Consider the following 23,121-nt stretch of genomic DNA (forward strand, 5'->3'; position numbering starts at 1 on the left):
GGAGTGACAAAACCTTTCTTGGTTCCACTTGAAGAAGAGCCATCAAGGGTCCTAGCCTTGGTACCCTTCGAAGAGCTCTTCCTCTTCTTCCCTCTACCTTTCCCGATTGCCAAAACCGGGGCGGAGTTTGGAGTAGGAGTGTTAACAACCGACTTACCCTTAAGACCTGTTTCTGCGGTCTTGAGGAGTCCCTGAAGTTTTCTGAGTGTGACCTCTTCCTTATTCATGTGATATGTCATGCGGAATTGATCATAGCACGATGGTAAGGAGTGCAAAATGATATCTATTGCAAGCTCCTCAGGGAAGTTCACATTAAGCTTCAGCAACCGATCCACATACCTTTGCATTTTCTACATGTGGCTCATGACGGATTCCCCGTCCTTCATCATGGTTGTTATGATAGAGCATATGATTTCATACCTCTCTTGTCGTGTACTTTGATGGTATCTTTCCATCAGATCTTGGTGCATTTCAAAAGGGTAGAAGTCCTCATAGGACTTTTGGAGTTCCGCTGTCATGGTGGCCAACATGATGCATGCCACTTTTGTAGCATCCCTTTCATGTGCCCAGAAGTCAGCGATCTCCTGGGGCGTTGCAGTGGTCTCATCAATCTCCTTAAGCTCCTTGTCAAGGACATATTCTTTGTCCTCGTAGCGGGTAATCATCCTGATGTTTCTGATCCATTCATTGAAGTTGGATCCATCAAAAGTGACTTTCCCACACAAGTTCATAAGGGTAAAGGAGCCATTAGGATTAGAGCCAGAAGTAGCATTGTTTGAAGACATCTAAAAGAAGAGAACAAGATTAGTTTAGATATTAAGAGAGTCCTTATTAAAACACCCAAATGTAATATTAAGGCTAGGATCCAATCACAATATATTATAACTTAGAAGAGGTATGCCGTAATCCAAGCTATAACATATTTGAAAGGTAGGTGAATGACGATTCACCAATTTCCACCATGAAAAACGAAATATAAATATTAGGTTTTTAATTGGTTCTTAGAAATTCCTAGATTCTTTTGACATTCAATGAACTTTTCAAAGGCATGTTTCAATCTCGAGTGTGCCCTCCAAGTTTTGTGACTGGGATACCGAGGATCACAAAACGAGGTGTGAAGTAACCATGCAAATCACTTGGTACCCTCAAGGTTTATCACTCAATCGATGTGCCGGTAAACCACACACGCTCCACCGATGCTATGGTAAACCTTAAGTCACCCTTTACCTACCTTGTTAAGTCCAAGTTAGTGTGCCGGTTAACCACACACGCTCCACCAACGACTTAAACAAAGTGTAAAGTGTAATTTCATGGATTAGCACCTTATTCACATTTTCCTAAAGTAACTAAGATTGGGAATTTAATAAAAGCATTTAGTTACTTTATAATATTCATCATACTTTTAATGAGAATTTATAAGTCCTTGTCTTACCCGTTCGGCTAACGACCCTCCACCGATCAAGGAAGCGGTGGGTGAGAGTGGACACCCATTAAGTTGCCATTTTATAGGCAACAACCTTATACCCCCCTTATAGACCGGCTTCGTGAATGAGGCGTACTAGCGGTAAGACGACTTGTTGTTATACATATATATATTAGTAACTTATAATATTATAAAGTATAAGGGTTGAATTTTAACTTTTAAAATTCTAAGGGTTGGAACTAAAGTTTTAATCAAGACTTTACATGTTCCAAAACTTGAGGGCAAGTTTTGTAAACTTCCAAAACTTTCCATTTCTTATAACTTATGAATTAATTGAGTAATAAAAATGAAGACTCTTCATTTTTTATAACTCTTGTGTTCTTTTAATGGCTTTAATAAAAGTGAGACTTTTGGTTTTCCATAACTTGAGGACAAGTTATGGACTCCATTAAAACACATTATGATCATGAATTAAACTACCATGAAGGTTACAAACAATTCCTATGATCATCTAATCTTCATAAGTTCAAGAACATGAATATGAACACTTTCAAGAATCAAAAATTACACTTAAAAAAACTTGTAATTTTAATAATTGCCATTGTAAATGGATTAGCATAAACATTACACCATCTAAAACAAGCTTTAAAACATCAAAACAGTTTAGGGTAATGTTTCTAGTCCATTTCCAGCAACAAATGTGCAAACTTTAATACGAGCAGAAAACAGAAAAACGATTTTTTTCAAGCTGTTTGCACACAAAAAAAACAACAAACAAACCTAGGCTCTGATACCACTGATGGGTTTTGAGCATTCTAACACTTCCTAAGTGTACATGCAACCCTAATAACCTTGGATCTATGTTTGTCTAATAATCATGCAAAGTTGAATTCCAAGGTTATATTCCTATCTAGCATACATGGGGAACATTTTTAACTTGAATGAAAGATAGAATAACTTACCTTGTTGTTGATTATGATCCTTGAAACCTTGTGAGCCTAGCACCCCAAGTGTGATGCCTCAAATGCTTCACACAACACCAAATGCAAAGGAGTAAACTTTGAGAGAATCTTACACTTGCAAAATCGGCTCTAGCCCTCTTGTTTCTTATGTGTAGCCAATTTTGGTGGAGAATGGGTTTCTTATATAGTGTTGACACATCTAGGGTTACACCATGTAAACCCTAATGTGTCATGACTCTTCATTTCCATGACCCATGGGTTTGTAACTCCCATGGAGCATCCTATGGGTGGAACCCAACTTGATAATCCATGGAGCCTCTTAGCCCACTATATAAGATATGGAAGATTTACATAATCTACCCATATATTTAATTAGTTAGCTTTTGATCACTTAATTAATTCTAAATTAATTCTTGATCAAACTAATTAAATAATATTATTAATATATTAGAACTTATAATATATTAATAAACCATAAGTGTTATTTCTCTCATTTTAGTTTATCCAATTGCATGGTGCCATGCAACCCAAATGGACCATGCCGGGTCGGGTCAAGTACATACCAGAAATAGTTATGGACTTAGACACCTTATCCAACAAATTCAAGTTCTCGTTTGGTATCCCAGTGAATCTTCACTATCTGGATACGACGTTCGTCTCGTGCGCTGGACTTCCTGGTCCAAGAGTTCAAATGATTCCTACATGAAGTGTAGACTCTCGTTTAACTCGATATTGTCGAGGGGAATCGCAAGTGTCTCATCGGACAAACACTTATTTAGGTTTGACACGTGAAAGACGGGATGTATGTTGCTAAGTTCTCGAGGTAACCTTGCTAACCCGGTCGGAGGCAATGATTACAGGTATCCCATGAAAACGGATTACTTCTCGAAGGTATACATAGGTGAGTCTCTCCTTTTTGTACTCGGACTCTCGCTGGATGTTTCAGCGGATCTTCACTGTCGTATCCGCTGGTTCTGATTCATACTCTTCGCATGAATACCTTCGGGTTTCGAAGAGAGATGAATTTTCGAAGTTCGCATCTAATTGTCGTTACGAGTGACGGGAGTTCTACGATCGAACGATTTAAGACAAAAGGGTTTGGTATAACATAGACTCAGTCGAACTAAACAGGATGACGTCGTAGAATCGCGCGTTAAGTTTGTCCAGAAAGTTCGTTTCGTTAGCACATTGGTGCCTCTGGGTGAATATCTCTGGTGTTTGTTGTGTTTGATTCGAAGTTAACAGGTACTACTAACACGAGGGTTTTGATGTCTTGAAAATATGACTTTCATGAAATGGTTCTTACTAGATCTCTCTATGATCGTTTGGTGTACACAAGCCGTGTATAATTACAACTGAACTTAACGTATTCACTGAGTTGTCATAACTTACTCATTGGGGCTTTAAATCTTATAAGAATGTCGTGATTTAATTTGGATGAGGAAATAATCACGATTATGAGCAATTATAGGGGTTTTCGAAAGTGTACCAAAACATAGCAGGGTTCTTTGATGCTTCCTCATTCTCTGAGGTCAGACTCCTCCTGTTTCCCCACTGTTCTTCTCTGTTGGGCAGTCTCTTTTGAAATGTCCTAAACTTCCACAGAGGTAACAGGTTGGACTTGTCCCAACATTGGTAGTCGGAGTGGTGAACTTGACTAGGGTTCTACAACCGTGGGAGGTGTGTCACTTCCTGTTGCATCTGGTGCAATGCAGCACTCGGCAGACTCCATGATGATGGTAGTTGCATTTGCTGCAGTGCGGTAGATTTCCACAGTAGGGTATGGTTGGTGTGGGAACAGCAGGGATGACTGGGGAACTGACTGTCCCAAATCGTTGCCTCTCAGTAGGTCTTTGGGTTGAACAACTTCCTTTGAACTTTCGTTTTAGAAGGTTAGGTGTGTCCTTTCTAGTAGGCACTTTTTGTTGAGATTAGTTAACACCAAGATTCGGATTACCGTTAACACTTCCACCCACATTCGTGTTGTTAGCGTTAAGAACAGTTAGGGCGGCTGTCACCGCTGCTGTGACAGTAGCTTGAAACGTAGTTGAATCCATCTGGAGGATTGGTGTCTTACCGGTGGGTTGGTTACGTTTATTCGGAGACATGATCTGCTACATGTCGAGAAAAGAAGCTTGCGAGCGACAATGGTTGCCTCTGGATGTATCCTAAATGTTTATCTATGCATTAAGGTTTCCCGTTTTGCAATCTGACTCTCGTTGATTCGACCCATATCCCCATGATGTGGTCCTAGAAAGAATAGAAAAAGATTTGAACGCAATACAGTTCACATACAATAAACTTACGAACTCCTTGTTGTTCAGCTCATTGTGCTGGCTAGATAACTCTCACATTTTCGTCGGCTCTAGACGATATGGAGATTTAGCTATAAGGGTAGTTCCGGGGATCAAGTCGATACGGGATTCAACTTGTCACTCGGAAGAAACCCCTGGAATGTCTTTGGGGAAGTCATCAGGAAAGTTGCGGACTTCGGGGATGTTCTCGAGGCCTTTAACTTTTTGCGTCTCATCGACAACATGAGTCAGGAGTGCATAGCATCCCTTTCGCAGACATTTCTGGGCTTTGGCGCCGGAAATGCTACGAAGGTTCGAACAAATTTTATCACTGTAACCAGTGAGGACTTCGTCAGAGGGAAAGATTGAAACGAATCACCCTTTCGAAGCAAAGGACATCAGCACGATTTGGGCTCAACCATCTCATGCCGATTATGATGTCGTAGCTTATTATGGAGACTGATATGAAATCGATGGGGAAAAGGAATGATCGTCTTAAGGTAAGAGTACTTCCTATGAAACATGCTTCTAAGACGAAACGGTAGCGTGACTTTGATAAAGTTGATCCAAGGTATACTTTTGACAATGATAATCTTTAACTGAAATATGATTGTTGACATCATAACTGAAACTGAGATTACTCATATTTCGAAACCCTTGACCTAAAAATAGGTCTAAGTTATACTAACAAAGAGAAAATATTGGCAACATGAGAGACAGAGATATTTACGGAAAAGAGCTACATAGAACATAAATACGAAAGTCATTCCTTAGGCCAAAAAGGAAGGTTGAGTAGAGCATTCCCCTATCGGCGACGGGTACTCCTCAAGTGAAACCTTAATTCGGCCAGCTGGCGTTCCACACCAAGCAGGCGTCTCTCGTACTCGGACTGGCGTGCTCGGAGCTCTATGACTTCGGCTCGGGTTGTAGGTAACTCTCGCTACAGAGCTTCATTGTTCCTTGTAGCTCTCGCATGAGAAATCTCGAGGCGACGAATGCGGTCCGTGCTGGCGTTCGAATCCGCTTCGAGATCCACAGTTCGCTGAAGGGTTACCATTCCTAGCTCCACATTTAGAGCCACTCGGCGTATCAGGATTGGAAGGGCCCTGTCTGCGGGTCCTCCTTCGTTCAGATTGTAGAAGTTGTGGTTTCCGTCGTATGGGAGGGGTTGGTCTTGCTCGTGGCTCCACCTATTCAAACTCCCGACCAACATGGGCGTTGGACCTTGGAATTCAACTCGAGGGTTAGGATTTGGTATTGGGGTCACTTGAGGTAGGTTCTCGACTTCGGGTTCCTAGTCAGTCTCTTCAGGTAATGGTTCGGCGAATCCATCGTCCAAAGGGATTTCATGATTTCCTTCCGGCTCTGGCTCGATCCATCCATCATCTCCTTGGTTGGGAAAGTACGGGTCGCCAGGAAGATGGAATCCAGCCACGCTATCGATGCGAGGTGATGACAAAGGGATAGTTAATGGGCATCGAATCTAATAATACTCCCAATGTATTATAGCTACAGGATTGATTCTTGAAGATTGGATTCTTGGGTAAGTTTCCGGTCCGGTCGCTATAGCATCCTAAAATAATAGCATCCTAAAATACTCCTATAGTATTTTAATCCTTATGTTTGGCTCTAGAACTCCTCTAGTATCTAGGTAAGTTTTAGACTTGCTGTAACACCATAGTCACTCCCAAGCACATGTTGGTCATGTCTCAAGTGAATATAGTTGATCAGGCTATATTCACCCTAGACATGATTACATAACTGCCCAGGTTTAACCGCGATGTCCAACATCCAAATACTTTTGTTTTGTTCTACTTACGACACGGATTCTGATACTCGGGTATACTTATATACTTTTATAAAAATACTTGCATTTTGAAAGTATACTTTTAGTTTAGAGCACTTAGGCCCCTCATTATTTATAGTTGTATACCATGTAAGGTTCGGTATACTTAGTTCGCTATAAACAAGGGCTCTGATACCAATCTGTCACACCCCGAAACCGTGATGGCGGAATCTTTCCGGGGTGGAGGACGTCATGCGTAGTATCATAACAATTGAATCATAGCAAGCATAGTAAACACAACCAGACATTGAACACATATAGGAAAAAAAAGGTTTACATTGTTTAATACATAGTTTTGTTCCTATCAAAAGTAAAATAGAAAGATGTGACTCTATCGCTCCGACTTCTGCAAATCCCTGAAAGTACCTGTCTACTAATCCCCTGAGAATACAAGCAGTTTTGAAAGAATATCAGCATAAAGCTGGTGAGTTCATAAGCATTTAGTTTTAGAGGAAAAATGTTCTTTGATTCTTTTGAAAAGTATTCCTCAAGAAAATCCAATATTTTCTTATGAAAGGTAGAGTTGAAAGAGTATCTATTAGTAGAAGATAAACCATCAGTTTTAGAAAACATGTTATCCGTCCTAGAGGTAGAGAGGCCAGTTTAGAAATCCCTGAATACTATCTGTATATATATAATTAGTTTTATTACTCAAAATCAAACAAATGAAGAGTAGAGTCCGTAAACAAAATTACTTTATACTTATTTGCGAGTCGTATAACCATACTTGATATGACCGAGAGACCTTTATAACGTTCTTCAGGCGTTAAGCAAAATGACATTTGTTCACCCCAAGCGTGCCCGCCTAACTGTAGCTAGCAGTTCAGGTGTGGGATTGTCAGTCCCGAATAGATCTATTCATAAATCTCACGCTCTCCCTCCAGGAGACTCTGGTTATACTAAAAGGATTTATCACTATACACTTAAGGGTACAGTATTGAAGTAGCCCCTCACAATTCTGTATAATCTAGTTTACTAGCGAGAAATCCATATAAAACAGTAATTATCCTTGAATAAATGTACTTTATACTTCTGAGAAAACATATAACATAAACTAAAGCTGCCACAGTTTATATATGTTCATTTATGAAATCTGATTAAGTAGAGACTGCCTAGAGGGTTATCCCAAACTATACCCATTATAGTTTATTAGAGTTGATATGGAAAATGCTTTGTAAAAACCTTTCTGAAAGCTATGAAGTTAGATTTCCAAAATAGAAGTTTCCTTTATGCTCAACATATTACAAAAAGAGATAAAATATCCGAATCTGTTATTAAACGAGGAAATCGTTGGACTGCATTAATGAGTTTAAAACTTAATAAAATACTTTGAGCTTGGCTTGTATTCCCCCCCTGAAAACATTAAAAACACGGAAAATGTAGGGGTATGAACTCACCTTTGGAAGATGTTTCGAAGGTAGATTCGTGTAAGGACAAGAAGTTCCACAACTGAATTACCGAGACACAACGAGTCCTAAATGACAATTAGAGACATATATCGCCATGAATATAGTGTTTAGAAGCAACTAAATGCAAGGGAACCCCCTTAGGAACTAGGAAACACTTGAACCAAGTGTTGGAATCACATTTGATTCACCTAAGGGAAGTGTATGGTCCATGTGAAGTGTGTGCGGTCGTGGGTGTGCGGCCAGGTTGCGTGTGCGGTTGCACACAGGAGTGTGCGGCCGTACAGAGGGTGTGTGCGGCCGTACACAGGGGTGTGCGTCCGTACACCCTTCATATGTGCCCCAAGAGTCGATTTTCAGCGTTTTAAGGTTCAAACCAAGTCTAACTAGAAGATAGGGAATCAAACTCTCACTTTGGAGTTTCTTTGAGGTGTGTACAGCCACCTTATGAAGGTGTGCGGCCGTACACCTTCATGTGATGAAGAACATGATGAACTTTGATGGTTAAGGGCTTAGATCCATGGGTCCTTCATGTATGATAAGCTAGGTGATGGAAAACTCACGTTTTTGAGGCCTTGAGAGCGTTCTTGGATGAAGTTTTTAGAGAGAGAAAGTAGAGAGAGAAAGTAGAGTGCAGCCAAATGAAAGGAATGAGTGAAGGGGTCACCCTATATAAATAGGGATGAGTGTGTGGCTGGAGGATGGGTGTGCGGCCACACACTCGTGTGTGCGGCCATACACTCGGGTGTGCGGCCACACACTCATGTGTGCGGCCATACACTCGGGTGTGCGGCCACACACTCATGTGTGCGGCCATACACTCGGGTGAGCGGCCACACACTCATGTGTGCGGCCATACACTCAGGTGTGCGGCCACATACTCATGTGTGCGGCCATACACTCGGGTGTGCGGCCACACACTCATGTGTGTGGCCACACACTCCTTTTGATGGAGTGTTTGGCCTGTTTGCAACCCTAAATCTTAAACCAACCCATCCCTAATTCAAACTTTGGTTGTACAAAGCTTTAGATCATCCAAATAGGCTCAAAACAATGCTAAAAGATAGTTGAACGAGTTTAGCATTGATAGAATTGGCTAAGTGTACAAGATAAAACTTTCGGGTTGTCACAATATGCTAGATCTAGGGTTTATGAGCTTTGGATGATTATTGCATGTTCATTAGACAAACTAGATCCAAAGCTTTAGGGTTTGCATGTACACCATAGGATTGTTGTAGTGCTCAAAATCCATCAGTGGTATCAGAGCCTAGGTTGTTTGTTTAATGTATTTGATGCTTCACATGATCGTTCAAGCTAAAAATCACGAAAATTCACTTTCTGGAGGCTTGACTCATTGAGTCCTTTACTGAACTCGCCGAGTCCACTGTGAACTCGACGAGTCCAGTGCTGACTTGACGAGTCAGAGGGTCAGAAGGAGGAATTTTCGGGATTTTGACCTATTTTGCCTTGGGATAATTACCAAAAACGTTTTTAACAGATAAAATCTGATTTTTTAAGTTTGGTATTGATTATCCTAATCCAAATACTAGATAATTGTCAAAATTAAGATAATTACTTATTTTATAAGATAAATATTAATTATTTGTAATTTTGATTTGAATTATCTTGTAAGAAAATTGAATTAGGTCAAATTTATATAATCACTAATTAATTGTTTAATTAAATTGTAACAACGTAAATTTTCAAAAGAAATTTTTCATTTAAAATCATATAAATCCTCATGACACATTTTATTAAAATCTCATTTGTTCAATTCACAAAACATAACTCCATGGTTTAGTAATTAATAATCCAGGATCCTCATGACTCTTTCTCTGGTGTGTACAATCAACCGGTGCCGTCCCGCGATCCTGAGAACCTGAAACACATAACACATAACACGGTAAGCACGAAGCTTAGTGAGTTCCCCAAATATCACACAAAACACATATTAGCCACTCGAGGCTATAACTCTATGGACCCTCTGGTCCTAACTCTGTGGACCTTTCGGTCCTAACTCTGTAAACTCTGGAACACACACACAGCATAAATCACATAGAAATAATGCAGTGCATCACATCACATAAATAGCATACAAAATACTCTGTCACATAACTCTAATTACCACTCTAGGTAAAGTATAGTGAGGAGACTCACCTGGCAAGCAGAAAGCAGCTATCCTCACACTTGAATCTCGAACTCGCCACCGCCTAACACATAGGATGAATATCTCTTATAATAACTCTTTTTCACGACTCAGATAATCGAAGGCGGTTCCTTCTCTTTCTAACTCTCTAAAGTGGGTAAAAGACCATTTTACCCTTCCAAGGCCTCTATTACTTATGTTGACCAAAACCCCAAAGTCAACAAAAGTCAAGCTCAAGTCAACCGTCCACATTTGACCCTACTCATCGAGTGCACCCATGCAACTCGTCGAGTCCCCTCGCATCAACTGAACTCTACCTAGGACTCACTCAGCTCGTCGAGTTGACTCCCAACTCGGCGAGCCAACACTGGGTTAAGACTACTCGGTCAAACCCGCTACGACTCGTTGAGTCACCCCTGGACTCGGCGAGTTGGCTCCCACAGATTTCTCATTCAGCCATTTGAGGTCAGATCTGCAACCCAAACTCATAGATCTAACCTCCTACTACCCAAAAGTCACGCAAAGGTCTGAACTTGAGGCTCATGCATGGTGTATTTTGCTCTATACACCATTTTGACTCCATTGAAGCTCCATAGCTTCAAAGCTCCAAGGTTACTCACTCATGGCTGCCTACTTTCTGGATCTCTGGACCTCACAAGGTCCAGATATACAATTGACTCGAAAAAGGGTTTGGATGCACCCAAAACCCCATCAATAAGGATACAAGCCCAACTTTACAACCAAGGAAATCTACTCAAACACAAGGGAGGCAAGAGTTGTACCGGATCTGAAGCTTGAAATGAAGATGAGACTGATCCACCAATTCTCCTCTGAGATCCTTGCAACTCCCTTGATCTTCTTCTTAAAGAAATGACCTCCAAGAAGCCTCTTTCCTCTCTAGCTCATAAATAACTCTAGGGTTTCTCTCAAGGGATGAAGACACTGTTGGGAAGGGGCCAAGAAGGCTATAAGTGCCTTTAAATAGGTCCCAAACCCCGGAGATTAGGGTTTCCCTGCCCAGCACCTACTCGGCGAGTCCCTCCTCGGACTCGTCGAGTCCACTCATTAAATCCATGGGAGAAACCCGACTCGACTCGGCGAGTTGGACCCTCAACTCGTCGAGTCTCTCCTTTAACACAAGATTAACCTACACCATAATACCTCTGAAAATTCGGATGTTACATAAATTATTTTGTAATTTGATCTATATGGTTTTGAAAAGTTTCAAAACTTGCCCTCGGGTTTTGGAATTTAATTTTTTTGATTAAAAGTTTAATTTTGAAATATTTAAATTCTTAAACCCTAGTAATTTGAAAAGTTTCAAAAGTGTACCTCTTGGTTTTGTAATTTAAAATCTAATTAAATAGTTTTAATTTTGAAATCTTAAATTTAGAACCTTGATGTTTTGAATAGTTCAAATCACAACCTTATGGTTTTATTAAGTTAATTAAAGGTTTAATTAAAAGAGAAAATTAATAAAACCACTTAGTATTTTAAAAGTGTAAAATACACCCTTATACTATATGTAAAATTAAAAGTTTAATTTATAATATATGTATAAGTAATAGTCTGTCTTACCGTTAGTAGGCCTCATTCACGAAGCTGGTCTATAAGGGGTGTTTAAGGAAATTGCCTATAAAATGGCGATTGAATAGGTGTCCACTCTCACCCACCGCGCTCTTGACTAGTGGAGGGTCGTTAGTCGAACGGGTAGGATAGGACGCAACCTTCCATTATAAGTATAATGAAGTACAAAGTAACTAAACACCTTTTATAAATTCCCAAATCTTAGTTACTTTAGGAAATATGTGAAGTTGGTGCTAATCCATGAAATTACACTTTGCACCTTGCTGAGACGTTAGTGGAGCGGGTGTGGTTAACCAGCACACTAATTTGGGACTGGAAAGGGTGGAAAAGGGTAACTTGATGTTTGTCATAGAGCAATGGAGCGTGTGTGGCTAATCGGTACATTGATTAGGTGATGGTAACATAAGGGTACCAAGTACATTTGCATGGTTATTCACACCTTGTTTGTGATCCTCGGCATCCCAGTCACAAACTTGAAGGGCATAATCGAGATTAAACATGCCATTGAAAAGTTCAATGAATCTCAAAAGATCTAAGAGTTTCAATTCATTTAAAACTTAAATTTCTTTTTCGTTTTTCATGGTGGAAATTGGTAAATCGTCATTTACCTACCTTCAAATATTCTGCAACTGGATTACGGCATCCCTTTTCTAGGTTGTAGAGTATTGTGTTGGATCCTAGCCTTGATGTTTCATTTGGGTATTATATCAAGGATTCTTATCAACTAACTTGAATTTTCTCCCTATTGTAGATGTCTAGTTCTGACAACCATGGTCTTCCTGAATCCTCTGGAAAAATCTTTCCACCTGAAGATGATATTCTACGATTGGATCGTAGAAATGGAAATCATGCTTCACTTCCTCCACCTCCTCCTCTTTTTCTCCCTGACCCACAAGTTCGAAGGCTTGAAAAGTTCAAGCTCACTCAAGCCCTTTTGGCAAGTAAACACGAAGATGGAAACTCTGTGTGTGCACACGTCTTAGGGATGAAGTCACACATTAAAAGGTTGGGTATGTTGGGTGTTGTTGTCTCCAAGGAGCTGGCTGTTGACTGGGTTCTTCAGTCACTTCTTGACTCATATAATGAGTTCGTTAGAGAGTACTATATGATGGACCATGACGTGACCCTCAGTGATCTCACGTATTTGCATATTGCTGCTGAATCAGCGATGATTTGGCGTACTGGTCAAGGATCAACATCCCAAACTTCCATGGACATGGACAATGGCGATATTGGAAGTCCAAAAAAGGTAAGTTCTAAGATAGTTCCTTGTGCCATTCCCAAAGATTCCATTTGTTTCTACTGCCAAGAGAAGGGGCATTGGTTACGAAGCTGCCCTGACTACCTGAGAGATCTAAGAGATGGGAGAGCCAAGATGTATGGCTCTACTTAGGGTAAAATCCATTATCTAACTCTTTTAAGTTCCTATTTTAGATTCTTAATACATGATGTGATAAGATTACATTTTGATGTTTTGTACGATCGAAGAAAAGAGAGGAAGCTTAAAGGAAGTAGTGAGCTGAATCTGATCGCGAAGAAATGGATTTCAATCGCATGGTTCGGAGATCGGATTTTTGAGCTACTACTTTAGAGTTAGAATAGATTGCTAAGGAATATTTACATAGTTTTCATTTGTAATCGCATTGTAAGGACAACATTTTTCCACATTTTATAAATAAAATAAATTTTGATTTTGTCTTATTTGTGTTTCCTTGCAATGGCTTTTGTGAAAATTGGTGTTTGAATGTTTCTATTTTTAGTAATATTGTGAATGGATTTGATTCTTATTTATGTTATTTGTGGTAATGTCAAATTTACCAAATAAGGAAATATTCTCATCACTCAAGTTTCAATTGGACAGAAACTTGGAATCATACAACTTGTATCGTGTGATGAATGAGAACCTTTGTATTTGGAAAGTTGAAACTAATTCCTTGACAAAGAGTCAAGTGAAGGACTAAGAGATCGGGTACACTTGGTTGTGCGATGATCAAGTCCACCACAAAGAACGATGAGACTATTTGTCATGATTTACTAGAAGTATAGTATAGTACACATGGTTATACTTATAAGACTAAGTGTATTTTTGAGTCGTTGGAATAAGTTTCAATGAATAGCAGAACGAATAAGAAGAATCAGTAAGGCAGAAAGTTAAAAGTTTCTTCAATCTGAAAAGATGGGAGAGTACCTTTGTATCATGTTTTATGATCATCTTGGTGATTATTAAACCATATCACAATTGATCCTCTAAGGACACCTTAGTGCACTAGTATGGCTAAGAAGAGGAATCAGGAATTGCTGATATGGTTAAATCAAAAGGTGAGTCATACTTCGTTCCAAAATCAAGTCTTTGAGTCATACTCCAAGATTGTGACTTGAGTGACATGTCTTAAGAAGGTTTATAACACTCATCAAATATGGAGTTGGAAAAAGTCTTCCTATTCCTGCACATTTGAAATTGGTAAGTTGTGATGTCTTGAAGAAGACAAAGACCAACTAGGACCAATTGTGTGAAGAGTTAAACTTGATAAGAAGCTACACTGACTCTTGAATATTTGTCAATGAATGTTTCTTGACAAGAGAATCTTATATGTCAAGAAGTCAGTGGGAGTCTTAATGATCTTGAAAAGTTTCAAAGAACAAATCAAGAATAAACCTAGTTGATCATCACTAGCACACAACTTGAGGTTTATAACCTATCGTTTTGACATACTCTTATTTATGTGTCATTCCAGTTGAGTTGACTATGCATATAATTTCTATGAGTTCTCATTTGAATGCATAGAGGCAAAGCAGCGTAATCAATGGAAGTTGTTGGGGTACAAAGTTTTCCTTGAATGACTTTGTAATGTTTGACTTTTGTAAAACCCACTTGCATGTGGAGTATTAGCCTTGTGACACATGAGAGATAGAGAGTGAGAGAGAGACATGCAAACACCTCTATAAATAGTGGGTTCATACCACTTGTAGAGGTGTGCTTGAGAGATGTAAAAGTGAGTGTGTAAGTGTGTGTTATTTATGTAGTCTAGATCTAGATCCTTTTTGTGTAACACCATATACAATCAATACATCTCTTGAACATCCAAATCACCATGTTCATTGTGCAAACTTTAATTCCGCATGCCAAACCATGTTCTTATGTCACTACAATTGGTATCAGAGCAGGTCTTCAAGATCAAGGTGATTTTTGAAGAACGATTCTCGGTTTGGCAATTTTTGTCGCAATTGGAGCAATTTTTGGTGAGTCTCTCTCTATGATCTCTCTTAATTTCATTGAATTCGTGCGTTACATTTTTGATTTGTGATCGTTTGACTCGTTGGATCAAATTTTCTTTGAAAAACCCATTTGTTGTGATCCAATAATTTTTTTGTTGATCAAATCCCGATCTACTCTCATAATCGTTTGTTTGATTTGATTTTCAAATTGCAAATATTCATTTGAATCAAAATCTAGCTTGTAATGAATTAAATCAAGTACATGGAGCCCAAAATCTTCATTTGAATCAATCAAATAGTTTGAAGAGACTAGTCCAAAATCTTGATCTAAACAAATGGAGCCCAATCACGTGTGTGTTACTGTTCATCATCCAGATTTTTAGCCCATAATGTTTTTTTTTCAATATCTTTCCTTGAGCCCAAATGATTCTCCAAAACCAATTCGATTATCTGCTTGCGTCGTCTTTTTGCATCATACGCATAGATCAATTGTACATCTGGTTAACATAAGCAGTATCCAAGTTCTTGTGTATCGATTTATACTCGTCATCCTTGCAAATCGATTAATTTTGTTTGAGATTTTAAACTTGTGAATCGGTTTTACTTTATGTGATTCAAAACCGATAATGATCAAGTTATCTTTAAGAAATCGATTTTGTTCAAACCGTGTCTGGAAATCGACAACTGAATCTTTGAGTTTGAACAAATTGATCAAGAAATTTCAAATTCTTGTCAAGAACATGTTTAGAACAGGTATTTGAACACTTTTTGATCTGAAATTTGGTGTTGGATTCTTTGATTTCGTGTTTAATGATCTTTGACTTTGAAAAGTCAAACTGTGAAATAGTCAAAGATGGAATTCAAGAGGTGAATCGGTGACTTGTATGCTGAAATCGATAGATACAGGTTGTTTTGAGGCTGTGTGTGTCGAAATCAAGTTCAATTTTGAGTTAATTTCGAAAATTGGTTGATTCTATGTTCTTGATGTCAAACACAGTGGATGAATGTTGTTCGATGACTTGGATTTCGTTAATAGAGTTAATTCTGATATCGTTTGATAAGAATGGTATGTTAACGAAAGAAATTTAATGTCAAGTGGCTGGATTCGATTTTGGATCTTCAATTCTCAATCGATGGATCTGTAAAAGCAAAGTCAACTGGGTCAAGAGATTTGGTTTTGATGTTATTTTCGAAGGTTTTAGTGATTACGGGACTAGCGAAGATTTTGGAGGATGGATTCGTTATTGGCATGGATTTTGATTTCGATTGTTGATGACGAAGCCTTTTGGGAAGATGATTTTGATCGATTGATGAACGAAGGGTACCTGTGTTTGGATTTTGAAGATTCGATGGATCGATCGTCGATGTTGATGTCGATTGTTTTGAACGAAAAGTCTATGTTTAAGGTGAAATGGGTTTATTGGAATCGTTCGATCGAAGCCTTTGGAATTGAAAATCAAATCGTTACAGGTAGATGGTCACTGCTTGAGAACGAACTGAGCATAACGAAAGTTTGGATTTGGGTTCCTAAGTCGTTGGTCAAAGAACAAAATTTATTACTCATGATGGTCGAAATTTTGATTATACAGTCTATGGGTTTGATGTGCGAAAACTTGATGTTTGATGATTAGTAAAATGGGAAACGAAAATTGTGGAAGAAAAATTTGATTTTGGGATGAATATACGAACTGTAAGAACGAAATGTCGATTCAGAGGTATTCAGAGGTTACTATTCATTAAGAGGCTTCGAATGGCTTCGAATCCGTGTGTTTGGGTTGTGATTTCGTGTGAATTGAGGAAAAAGAAAGAAATGTTTCGAAAATGGTCCTTGAAGATTCGCATGTTTGTCACCTGATAATTTCATACGAAGCGTTGCAAAATTTCGTATGTTTGGAATGAAAAAGCAAAATTTTCGAATGTAGTCCCTCAAGTTTCGAATGGTTGACAAATGGAAAAAGGCTTCGTATGAATTGATCAAAATTTCGAATGTTTTGATCAAAAAGCAAAATTTTCGAATTCAGCCCCTAAACTTTCGAATATTTGGCAACCTCAACAATTAATTGAAGTTTCAAATGCTTGACACTTTTCACCCAAATTCGAAAATTTTCTGAAATTTCGAATGTTTGGACAACTCTTCATATGTTTGGTGCATAATGGCAGAATTTTCGAAAATGGTCCCTGAGGCTTCGAATGTTTGGCGGTTCATACCCAAATTCGCAAAAGGACTATTTTTGCTGAAAATTGAAGAAAATGCATTTCAAGCCCCTGCAGTTTGTGCAAATTGACGCTTTCTACCCAGCTTTGGAAAAGGGGGAGAGTTTTGCATATTTTGCTGTTTTGGGCGCACCGGGTCACTGCAGAATTTTGAAATTGACAATTTCTACCCATTTTTGAGAAATTTTGTCAAAGGCGATCCGTGAACGAAGCTAAAAATCGAATATTTTTTGGATTTTCGGGATTGAAGCACAAAGTTTATGCCACATGTTAAGGGGGAGTTTTGACACGAAAAATTCCAGATAGAGCACGTTCTCTTTCCTTGAAGGTTTTATAATCAAATTTCGATTATAAAAAGGGGGAGAAGTTTATATGGAAATTCGAACTTGAATTTTTCATATTATGTGGATTTGAAGACCGAAGTGATCTTGAAGTTTTGAAGCTTACGAGATGATGCAATTGGAAGTTCGTAAATGATGTATTTGAAATGGGTTTGGTTTTATTGAAGATTTTTGGGGTGTGCTTTATGCTCAACTTTTAGTGATCAAGTTGGATTTTGAGAAGCTCGTGATCATTCGTTGATGCTCGGTTTGCGTGGTTTCACATCCTAGAGCCCAAATTGAAGAATCATGGAAGAATTGAAGATTGAAGTTCGTTTCGACATGTGTCACCCTTGAGGCTCGGATCGCGTAGTTGCTCGATTTTGGAAGATTTGAAGTGGGTCATTCATTCCTAACTTTGAGGGGGAGAATGTTGGGGTACAAAGTTTTCCTTGAATGACTTTTTAATGTTTGACTTTTGTAAAACCCACTTGCATGTGGAGTATTAGCCTTGTGACACATGAGAGATAGAGAGTGAGAGAGAGACATGTAAACACCTCTATAAATAGTGGGTTCATACCACTTGTAGAGGTGTGCTTGACAGATGTAAAAGTGAGTGTGTAAGTGTGTGTTATTTATGTAGTCTATATCTAGATCCTTTTTGTGTAACACCATATACAATCAATACATCTCTTGAACACCCAAATGACCATGTTCATTGTGCAAACTTTAATTCCGCATGCCAAACCATGTTCTTATGTCACTACAAAAGTTCATTGTGTTGGGATTTGAACATTCTAACACTCCTAAGGTGTACATGCAACCCTAAATACCTTGGATATATGATTTCACTAATTATACATGCAATGAAGTTTCTAAGGTATTAAACCTATAACTAGCATACAATTGTCATATACCACACAAGAATCTAGGTAGGATAACATACCTTATGGTGGAGCTTGAAGTCTTGATGTATCTAGCCTTAAGAGCTTAGCCCCAATAGTGTGGAAGCCTCAAGTGGAATCACAATACATCATGGACAAAGTAAGAACTTGAGAGAGAATCTCCATGCACCCAAAACCACCATGAACTCCAAGAATACACAAGTGTGTCGATTTTAGGCAATGAAGTATGTATTTATATGTAGGATTTCTAGGGTCATGGATATAACCCAAATCCATACCCACGGGTCTTATGATCCATGGTTCATGTGGCCCAACTCTTTTTGTATCCATACATAAACTTGGTCCAACATGGATCATAAGCCCAACACATATAAATATAACTAATTAACATAATTAGTCCCCATATATTTAATTATTCTCCTTTTGATCACTAAATCAATACCAAATTAATTCTTGATCAATACTAATTAAAACCATATGATTTTATCTTAATATATTAGTACTTATAATATATTAATAACTCATATATAACCTTCTCTCAAGAGTCCATCCTAACAAATTGTCCTGATGATATGCAACCCAAATGGATCATGCTACTCTCGGGTCAAGTACATACCAATAATAGTTATGGGCTTAGACATCTAATCAAACAGTCTCCCACTTGGATAAGTCAAAAACTATTATTACAAGTACGAATTCATAACTCGACTAGCAATCGTAGCTCTTAAAGTCGTTGTCGAACTATGAACAAATCAAATGACGCGTCCATTAGATAAGTGGTCATATATTCCTTCATTCTAGATATCATATGGACTGAGACATGCATTATAATCATTCTCTCTGTCCATTTGTTGTTTCCCGATTTCCGATTTATGACAACTGACTAATTAAACAAATCAAATTAGTCCAGGCTTGGCCAAGCACTTAGGGGTGTCATCACTAAATCATCGAGGGGCCCACAGATATCGCTTTTATCCTTATGAGGTAAAAGGAATGGATAAACTTCAACTCATATGCTTGTACTAACTTTTTGTTGAATCATACACAAAGGCACGTTTTATAACATCAAGTTACTGATGCGTTTTTGTACAATCAATGTACAACCAACTCATAGTTAACAACTCATATCTCTAGGTTTGAAGAATATAAGATATTATCGTCTCATGATTCACTCGTGATAAAATCCATGAAGTGATTCAAATGAGCGTGGATTGAATCCAATACTCGAAACTCAATGCAGGAGCACTCATGAATGTTGCAACAACTTTTGCTATGCCTAAACACTTTAGAAAATCTACAAACAGATTTATGACAGTCTTGATTCATACCTACTTCCAATGTATGATCGACTGTGGATGGTTTGAATAACTTAGTCATTCGGGAAGAATGACCTAGTTATTCTGGAAGTCAAAACATGCAAAGTGAAACACAAGAATAATACTAATCCTATATGGCCCCAACACTTTGAGTGTAAATAAAAACAACTTTTATCTAAGCACCATATTGATTACTCATTATTCATGTATAATGTTTTGGATAATCAACTTAATACTTGAATTAAAACAATAGTTATGTCATGCTCCAAGCATGCACACTATGTGTGTCTAAACAATAGTTATGCCATCCAACAAGCACGAACATTATGTTTGTCTATGGTCTTATTTTGTGAAATAGATCAATTGAACATGGTTTCATTGATGCTCATTACACAATCCCAATCCTTATTGTAAATGTAAGAATACCAAACTCTTTCCATTTACTATAATCTGTTAGATTCTAAACTTATATGCAATGACCCCCTTGTAATGACTATGCACAAAAGTCACAAATACTTGGCAACAAACATTACAAAGTATTTCAATGGAGAGCAATTCAATGGAAACGAAGTCTCAAATTCAAAGTACATTCCTTTGAACATCCTTCTTTGCATTAAGTTTTCTAATCTTACACAGATTTAAAGAATAAATTCCACCTATGGAAACATTTCCATATACCCATTTTCACTATCACTTCTGAACAAGAGTCGCCTCTTTTCAGAACATGCCAATATGGTCTTGACTCTATACTTCCAATTGTCCATGAGCAACCAATCTTTGGTAAACCTCAAATTGTCCTCGATAATTGCTTAATCATTTTAGTCATATCCAATTCTATTCCTTTTTCCCTCTTAATTCCCCTAGGCATTTGTAAAATTTAGAAATGATAAATATTATAGCACATGCAATCGGTCCTATATCCGAAGCATATGGGACACGATTAATGATGTCTTACATAAAGACGTGATACTTTACCAGTCTTTTGCTAAAATATTTTTTGTTTGCCATGTTCTCACAATTCGAACTATGAAGAGGGATGTCGTAATCATAAACGAATTTTGAGAATGCAACATATATAGAATTTCCTTATGTTGAAATATTCCAACATAACATTCATATATATCCTTGACTAAAGTTGATTAAAATCTCAATCTAAGCTTGTAGAATTCGAATGAAGTATAAAATCTTCTCCCTTAATTATAGCAAAACAACTTTTCAAAGCGAATTGAAACTTTTGTTTTCTATAATTAACATTGCTAACTTGCAAAATTTAACATAATAATCATGCTCCCACTAACATGATAATTATTAGCATAACACTTATGCTCCCACTAGCTTTGACATGTATCCAGAAATCAGCTGGACTTCTAGAAATCAATACTTTATTGACTTCCTTACTAAAGTTCAGATTTCTGATACAATATGCTTTGATAAGACTTTATCAAAATCGTACACCTTTCCTTAGATAGCTCACATGTGTGTCTAATCAATTTTAGGACTATGAAGAGGTATGTCGTAATCATAGTCTCAGTTGTTTAGCCTTTTTTCCATTCTCACTAGTCCATGTTAGTGTGCCGGTTAACCACACACGCTCCACTAACGGCTATGAGAATGCAAATATCACAATTGCTATCTATTTAAAATTTACTTAGTGAAAGAGTTTCCTCACCATCATTTTCATGAATCGGAGAGAAACCTTATGACACTTAGATTTTTATGGTGTACGTGTTCCTATCCATATGAATTTGTCATAACCATAATCATACGACAAGGTTAGTGACAAATCCAAACTTATATGGACTGAACTTGTTCAATCTTAATTTCTTGCCACTTGGTAGCACAAGGGCCTACCATTGCTTCCAGGTTGTTATGCAAGCAATTAAGAACTCATAGAACGCATATGCATAGTTAAATTCAACTGGAATGGGCACAGAAATAAGCATATGTCAACACGATAGGTTACAAACCACAAGTCATGGGCTAGTGATTAACAATATTCTTGATTAGTTCTTGAAACCATCTCACGATCTTTTAAGACTCCCACTGTCCTCTTGACATATAGGATTCTCTTGTCAAGAAGCATTCCTTGACAAAATAAATATTCAAGACTTAGTGCGGATTCCTATCAAGACTAACACTTCACACAATTGGTCTTAGTTGGTCTTTGTCTTATCCAAGACATCACAACTTACCAATCTCAAATGTACAAGAGTAAGAAACATTTTACCATACATTTGATAAGTGTTATAAATCTTTCTGAAGATTGATGTCACTCAAGGATCAATCTTGGAGTATGACTCTAAGACTTGATTTTGGAACGAAGTATGATTTATCTTTTGATTTAACCATTTCAACAATTCACGATTCCTCTCCTTAGCCAAACAAATGCACTAAGGTGTCCTTAGAGGATCAATTGTGATATGGTTTCATAAGCACTAAGATAATCATAAAACAAGATACTCAAGTACTCTCCCATCTCTTCAGATCGCAGAAACTTTTATCTTTCTGCCTAATTTGATTATTCTTATCCGTCCTGCCACGCATTGAAACTTTTCCAATGTTTCAGAATTACACTTAAACTTGTAAGTATAACCATATTTACTAAACTTTAGTAAATCATGACGAATAATCTTATCGATTTTGTGGTGGACCTGACCGGTGCACACCCAGTGTACCCAATCCTCTAGTCCTTCACTTGACTCACATATACATATGAATGAGGAATTAGTCATAATTTCCCAAAGATGAAAATTCTCATTTATCACACAATGTCAGTTTTATAATTCCAAGTTTCTATCCAACTGAAACATGGGTGATGAGAATCTTTCCTTATTTGGCAAATTTTGACACTACCACAAACGAAAGAATCAAAATCTATATCCAATATTGCTATCAATGGAAACATATAAACAACAATTTTCACAAATGCCATTGTAAGGATACTTAAAATAAAATAAAATCAAAATTTTTCCTTTTTATTTAAAAATTGCGGAAAAACTTATCCTTAGAATGCAAGTACAAGTGAAAACTATGTTGTTATCTATTCTTAAGTAATATATCATAACTCTTAAGCAGCAGCTCAAAATTCTGATCATCGAACCATGCGATCGAAATCCATTATCGTGATCAGAATCAGCATACACTTTCTTTAAGCTTCCTTTGATTCTCCAAAACATCAAAATGTAATTAGATTACACTATGTATTAAGAATCTCCAAATACGAACTTAATAGAGTTAGATAATGGAGTTTACCTAAAGTCGAGTCAAACATTTGACTTTACCATCCTTATGATCTTTCAAGTAAATTGGGCAGCTTCGCAACCAATGCCCCTTCTCATGGCAAAAGAAACATATGGAATCTTTGGAAATGGTACACGGGACTATCTCAGACTTATCCTTTCTCTTTACCATTGGGTCAAATGACTTGACCATGGCCGATCTGTAACATCCCAATTTTCAAGTCCAAAAATTTCTTTTTAATTAACT

Source organism: Lactuca virosa, chromosome 5 (assembly GCF_052849685.1).
Source record: "Lactuca virosa cultivar CGN04683 chromosome 5, Lactuca_virosa_CGN04683_v6, whole genome shotgun sequence".
NCBI lineage: Eukaryota > Viridiplantae > Streptophyta > Magnoliopsida > Asterales > Asteraceae > Lactuca > Lactuca virosa.